At 41.1% G+C, this 6,788-nt stretch overlaps 1 pseudogene across 1 annotated transcript; it reads right to left on the bottom strand.

Moving 5' to 3' along the window:
* Positions 1-4,779: 4,779 nt before the first annotated feature.
* Positions 4,780-5,249, bottom strand: LOC308620213 (large ribosomal subunit protein eL34-like; annotated as a pseudogene). Its single transcript has one exon. The product of its transcript is annotated as a large ribosomal subunit protein eL34-like (transcript).
* Between the last annotated feature and the right edge of the window lie 1,539 nt (positions 5,250-6,788).

The raw sequence follows: 6,788 nt of genomic DNA, 5'->3' as shown, positions 1-6,788 counted from the left end.
ACCCCTCCAGGCGGTCACAGAGCACCGAGCTGATCTCCCTGTGCTATGCGGCTGCTTCCCACTAGCTATCTACCTTACGTTTGGTAGTGTATATATGTCCATGCCGCTCTTTCACTTTGTCACAGCTTACCCTTCCCCCTCCCCATATCCTCAAGTCCATTCTCTAGTAGGTCTATGTCTTTATTCCTGTCTTACCTCTATGTGCTTCATGACATATTTTTCTCTTAAATTCCATATATATGTGTCAGCATACAGTATTTGTCTTTCTCTTTCTGACTTACTTCACTCTGTATGACAGACTCTAGGTCCATCCACCTCATTACAAATAACTCAATTTCATTTCTTTTTATGGCTGAGTAATATTCCATTGTATATATGTGCCACATCTTCTTTATCCATTCATCCGATGATGGACACTTAGGTTGTTTCCATCTCCGGGCTATTGTAAATAGGGCTGCTATAAACATTTTGGTACATGTCTCTTTTTGAATTATGGTTTTCTCAGGGTATATGCCCAGTAGTGGGATTGCTGGGTCATATGGTAGTCCTATTTGTAGTTATTTAAGGAACCTCCATACTGTTCTCCATAGTGGCTGTACCAATTCACATTCCCACCAGCAGTGCAAGAGTGTTCCCTTTTTTCCACACCCTCTCCAGCATTTATTGTTTCTAAATTTTTTGATGATGGCCATTCTGACTGGTGTGAGATGATATCTCATTGTAGTTTTGATTTGCATTTCTCTAATGAGTAAAGATGTTGAGGATACTTTCATGTGTTTGTTGGCAGTCTGTATATCTTCTGTGGAGAAATGTATATTTAGCTCTTCTGCCCATTTTTGGATTGGGTTGTTTGTTTTTTTGTTATTGAGCTGCATGAGCTGCTTATAAATTTTGGAGATTAATCCTTTGTCACTTGCTTCATTTGCAAATATTTTCTCCCATTCTGAGGGTTGTCTTTTGGTCTTGTTTATGGTTTCCTTTGCTGTGCAAAAGCTTTCAAGTTTCATTAGGTCCCATGTGTTTATTTTTGTCTTTATTTCCATTTCTCTGGAGGTGGGTCCAAAAGGATCTTGCTGTGATTTATGTCATAGAGTGTTCTGCCTATGTTTTCCTCTAAGAGTTTGATAGTGTATGGCCTTACATTTAGATCTTTAATCCATTTTGAGCTTATTTTTGTGTATGGTGTTAGGGAGTGATCTAATCTCATACTTTTACATGTCCCTGTCCAGTTTTCCCAGCACCACTTATTGAAGAGACTGTCCTTTCTCCACTGTACATTCTTGCCTCCTTTATCAAAGATAAGTTGACCATATGTCCGTGGGTTTATCTCTGGGCTTTCTATCCTGTTCCATTGATCTATCTTTCTGTTTTTGTGCCAGTACCATACTGTCTTGATTACTGTAGCTTTGTAGTAGAGTCTGAAGTCAGGGAGCCTGATTCCTCCAGCTCCATTTTTCGTTCTCAAGATTGCTTTGGCTATTCGGGGTCTTTTGTGTTTCCATATAAATTGTGAAATTTTTTGTTCTAGTTCTGTGAAAAATGCCAGTGGTAGTTTGATAGGGATTGCATTGAATCTGTAGATTGCTTTGGGTAGTAGAGTCATTTTCACAATATTGATTCTTCCAATCCAAGAACATGGTACATCTCTCCATCTAATTGTATCATCTTTAATTTATTTCACCAGTGTCTTATAATTTTCTGCATACAGGTCTTTTGTCTCCTTAGGTAGGTTTATTCCTAGATATTTTATTCTTTTTGTTGCAATGATAAATGGGGGTGTTTCCTTGATTCCACTTTCAGATTTTTCATCATTAGTATATAGGAATGCCAGAGATTTCTGTGCATTAATTTTGTATCCTGAAACTTTACCAAATTCTTTGATTAGCTCTAGTAGTTTTCTGGTAGCATCTTTAGGATTCTCTATATATAGTATCATGTCATCTGCAATCAGCGACAGCTTTACTTCTTCTTTTCCAATTTGGATTCCTTTTATTTCCTTTTCTTCTCTGATTGCTGTGGCTAAAACTTCCAAAACTAACTTGAATAAGAGTGGTGAGACTGGGCAACCTTGTCTTGTTCCTGATCTTCGTGGAAATGGTTTCAGTTTTTCACCATTGAGGACGATGCTGGCTGTGGGTTTGTCATATATGGCCTTTATTATGTTGAGGAAAGTTCCCTCTATGCCTACTTTCCGCAGGGTTTTTATCATAAATGGGTGTTGAATTTTGTCAAAAGCTTTCTCTGCATCTATTGAGATGATCATATGGTTTTTCTCCTTCAATTTGTTAATATGGTGTATCACGTTGATTGATTTGCGTATATTGAAGAATTCTTGCATTCCTGGAATAAACTCCACTTGATCATGGTGTATGATCCTTTTAATGTGCTGTTGGATTCTGTTTGCTACTATTTTGTTGAGGATTTTTACATCTATGTTCATCAGTGATATTGGCCTGTAGTTTTCTTTCTTTGTGACATCCTTGTCTGGTTTTGGTATCAAGGTGATGGTGACCTTGTAAAATGAGTGTGGGAGTGTTCCTCCCTCTGCTATATTTTGGAAGAGTTTGAGAAGGATAGGTGTTAGCTCTTCTCTAAATGCTTGATAGAATTCGCCTGTGAAGCCATCTGGTCCTGGGCTTTTGTTTGTTGGAAGAATTTTTATCACAGTTTCAATTTCAGTGCTTGTGATTGGCCTGTTCATATTTTCTATTTCGTCCTGATTCAGTCTTGGCAGGTTGTGCATTTCTAAGAATTTGTCCATTTCTTCCAGGTTGTCCATTTTATTGGCATAGAGTTGCTTATAGTAATCTCTCATGATCTTTTGTATTTCTGCAGTGTCAGTTGTTACTTCTCCTTTTTCATTTCTAATTCTATTGATTTGAGTCTTCCCCCTTTTTTTCTTGATGAGTCTGGCTAATGGTTTATCAATTTTGTTTATCTTCTCAAAGAACCAGCTTTTAGTTTTATTGATCTTTGCTATCGTTTCCTTCCTTTCTTTTTCATTTATTTCTGATCTGATTTTTATGATTTCTTTCCTTCTGCTAACTTTGGGATGTTTTTGTTCTTCTTTCTCTAATTGCTTTAGGTGCAAGGTTAGGTTGTTTATTCGAGATGTTTCCTGTTTCTTAAGGTGGGATTGTATTGTTATAAACTTCCCTCTTAGAACTGCTTTTGCTGCATCTCATAGGTTTTGGGTCGTCGTGTCTCCATTGTCATTTGTTTCTATGTATTTTTAAATTTCCTCTTTGATTTCTTCTGTGATCACTTCGTTATTAAGTAGTGTATTGTTTAGCCTCCATGTGTTTGTATTTTTTAGAGATCTTTTTCTGTAATTGATATCTAGTCTCATAGCATTGTGTTCAGAAAAGATACTTGATACAATTTCAATTTTCTTAAATTTACCAAGGCTTGATTTGTGACCCAAGATATGATCTATCCTGGAGAATATTACATGAGCACTTGAGAAAAATGTGTATTCTGTTGTTTTTGGATGGAATGTCCTATAAATATCAATTAAGTCCATCTTGTTTAATGTATCATTTAAAGCTTGTGTTTCCTTATTTATTTTCATTTTGGATGATCTGTCCATTGGTGAAAGTGGGCTGTTAAAGTCCCCTATGATGATTGTGTTACTGTCGATTTCTCCTTTTATGGCTGTTAGCATTTGCCTTATGTATTGAGGTGCTCCTATGTTGGGTACATAAATATTTACAGTTGTTATATATTCTTCTTGGATCGATCCCTTGATCATTATGTAGTGTCCTTCTTTGTCTCTTCTAGTAGTCTTTATTTTAAAGTCTATTTTGTCTCATATGAGAATTGCTACTCCAGCTTTCTTTTGGTTTCCATTTGCATGGAATATCTTTTTCCATCCCCTTACTTTCAGTCTGTTTGTGTCTCTAGGTGTGAAGTGGGTCTCTTGTAGACAGCATATATATGGGTCTTATTTTCGTATCCATTCAGCCAATCTGTGTCTTTTGTTGGGAGGATTTAGTCCATTTACATTTAAGGTAATTATCGATATGTATGTTCCTATTCCCATTTTCTTAATTGTTTTGGGTTCGTTACTGTAGGTATTTTCCTTCTGTTGTGTTTCTTGCCTAGAGAAGTTCCTTTAGCATTTGTTGTAAAGCTGGTTTGGTGGTGCTGAACTCTCTCAGCTTTTGCTTGTCTGTAAACCTTTTAACTTCTCCATCAAATCTGAATGAGATCCTTGCTGGGTAGAGTAATCTTGGCTGCAGCTTTTTCTCCTTCATCACTTTAATTATGTCCTGCCACTCCCTTCTGGCTTGTAGAGTTTCTGCTGAGAGATCAGCTGTTATCCTGATGGGGATTCCCTTGTGTGTTATTTGTTGTTTTTCCCTTGCTGCTTTTAATATGATTTCTTTGTGTTTCATTTTTGACAGTTTGATTAATATGTGTCTTGGCGTATTTCTCCTTGGATTTATTCTGTATGGGACTCTCTGTGCCTCCTGGACTTGATTAACTATTTCCTTTCCCATATTAGGGAAGTTTTCAACTATAATCTCTTCATATATTTTCTCAGTCCCTTTCTTTTTCTCTTCTTCTTCTGGAACCCCTATAATTCGAATGTTGGTACGTTTAATGTTGTCCCAGAGGTCTCGGAGACTGTCCTCTGTTCTTTTCATTCTTTTTTCTTTATTTTGCTCTGCATCAGTTATTTCCACTATTTTATCTTCCATCTCACTTATCCGTTCTTCTACCTCAGTTATTCTGCTATTGATCCCATCTAGAGTATTTTTAATTTCATTTATTGTGTTTTTTTTTGTTTTTTTTTTTGCTTTTTGATTTTTTTATTACTCAAAGAAGCTTCATTTTTTTATTTAGCTTTCTGACTCTGTGCTTGTGCTTTCAACACTTTCACAACGATTTTCTGCTCCTCAATGAGGAAAGCGCGCTTGATCCTGTCACGGACACATTTAGCACACATGGAACCACCATAGGCCCGGCTAACATGTTTTTTCGTTTTAGACAACCTCATAAGAACTTTAGGTCTCACAGCACGAACTCCTCGAAGTCGGCCTGGGCACACGCCACATGCGGATTTTGGTGCTTTCCCAACTTTCTTGGTTTAAAGATAAACAATTCTATTACCAGGGGTTCGGGACAGTCTGGTTTTGTTAGAGGCTGTATTGTAGGACAGCCTACGACGGTACGTCAAACGCTGAACCATCCTGAATGCCTCTAGGTACCGTCCCCGGAAGAGGAAGAAGAAAGCACCCGCGAGTTCAAGGGTCAAATATGACTGCCATTTATTGTGTTTTTAATTGATGCTTGATTCATCTTTAGTTCTTCTAGGTTCTTGTTAATTGTTTCTTGCATTTTGTGTATTCTATTTCCATGATTTTTGATCTTGGAAATAGAATCTTGGATCATCTTTACTATCATTATTCTGAATTCTTTTTCAGGTAGACTGCCTATTACCTCTTCATTTGTTAGGTCTGGTGTGTTTTTATCTTGCTCCTTCTCCTGCTGTGTGTTTTTCTGTCTTCTCCTTTTGCTTATGTTACTGTGTTTGGGGTCTCCTTTTTGCAGGCTGCAGGTTCGTAGTTCCCGTTGTTTTTGGTGTCTTTCCCCAGTGACTAAGGTTGGTTTAGTGGGTTGTGTAGGCTTCGTGGTGGAGGGGACTAGTGCCTGTGTTCTGGTGGATGAGGCTTGATCTTGTCTTTCTGGTGGGCAGGTCCACGTCTGGTGGGGTGTTTTGGGGTGTCTGCGGACTTTTTATGATTTTAGGCCGCCTCTCTGCTAATGGGTGGTGTTGTGTTCCTGTCTTGCTAGTTGTTTGGCATAGGGTGTCCAGCACTGTAGCTTGCTGGTCGTTGAGTGAAGCTGGGTGCTGGTGTTGAGATGGAGATCTCTGGAAGATTTTCGCCGTTTGATATTATGTGGAGCTGGGAGGTCTCTTGTGGACCAGTGTCCTGAAGTTGGCTCTCCCACCTCCGAGGCACAGCACTGACTCCTGGCTCCTCAGTTTGGCATGATTTGTTGTCTATTCATGTACTCCACAGACGCAGGGTACATCAAGTTGATTGTGGAGCTTTAATCCGCTGCTTCTGAGGCTGCTGGGAGAGATTTCCCTTTCTCTTCTTTGTTCTCACAGCTCCTGGGTCTCAGCTTTGGATTTGGCCCCGCCTCTGCATGTAGGTCGCCGTAGGGCGTCTGTCCTTCGCTCAGACAAGACAGGGTTAAAGAAGCAGCCTCTTCGGGGACTCTGGCTCTCTCAGGCTGGTCGGGAGGGAGGGGCACGGAGTGCAGGGCGAGCCTGCAGTGGCAGAGGTGGGCGTGACGTTGCACCAGCCCGAGGCGTGCCGTGCATTCTCCCAGGGAAGCCGCCCCTGGATCCCGGGACCCCGGCAGTGGCGGGCTGCACGGGCTCCCGGAAGGGCGGTGTGGACAGTGACCTGCGCTCGCACACAGGCTTCTTGGTGGCGGCAGCAGCAGCCCCAGCGTCCCATGCCCGTCTCTGGGCTCTGCGCTTTCAGCCGCGACTCGCGCCCGTCTGTGGAGCTCCTTTAAGCAGCACTCTTAATCCCCTCTCCTTGCGCACCAGGAAACCAAGAGGGAAGAAAAAGTCTCTTGCCTCTTCGGCAGCTCCAGAGTTTTCCCGGACTCCCTCCCGGCTAGCTGTGACACATTAGCCCTCTTCACGCTGAGTTCTCGCCGCCACCCCCAGTCCTCTCCCTGGGCTCTGACCAAAGCCCGAGCCTCAGCTTCCAGCGCCGCCCGCCCCGGCGGGCGAGCAGACAAGCCTCTCGGGCTGGTGAGTG

The sequence above is a fragment of the Mesoplodon bidens genome, assembly GCF_964165515.1.
Source record: "Mesoplodon bidens genome assembly, chromosome: 7".
Taxonomy (NCBI): domain Eukaryota; kingdom Metazoa; phylum Chordata; class Mammalia; order Artiodactyla; family Ziphiidae; genus Mesoplodon; species Mesoplodon bidens.
The sequence above is the reverse complement of the archived record's forward strand: the minus strand, read 5'-3'. Positions and strand labels throughout refer to the sequence as shown.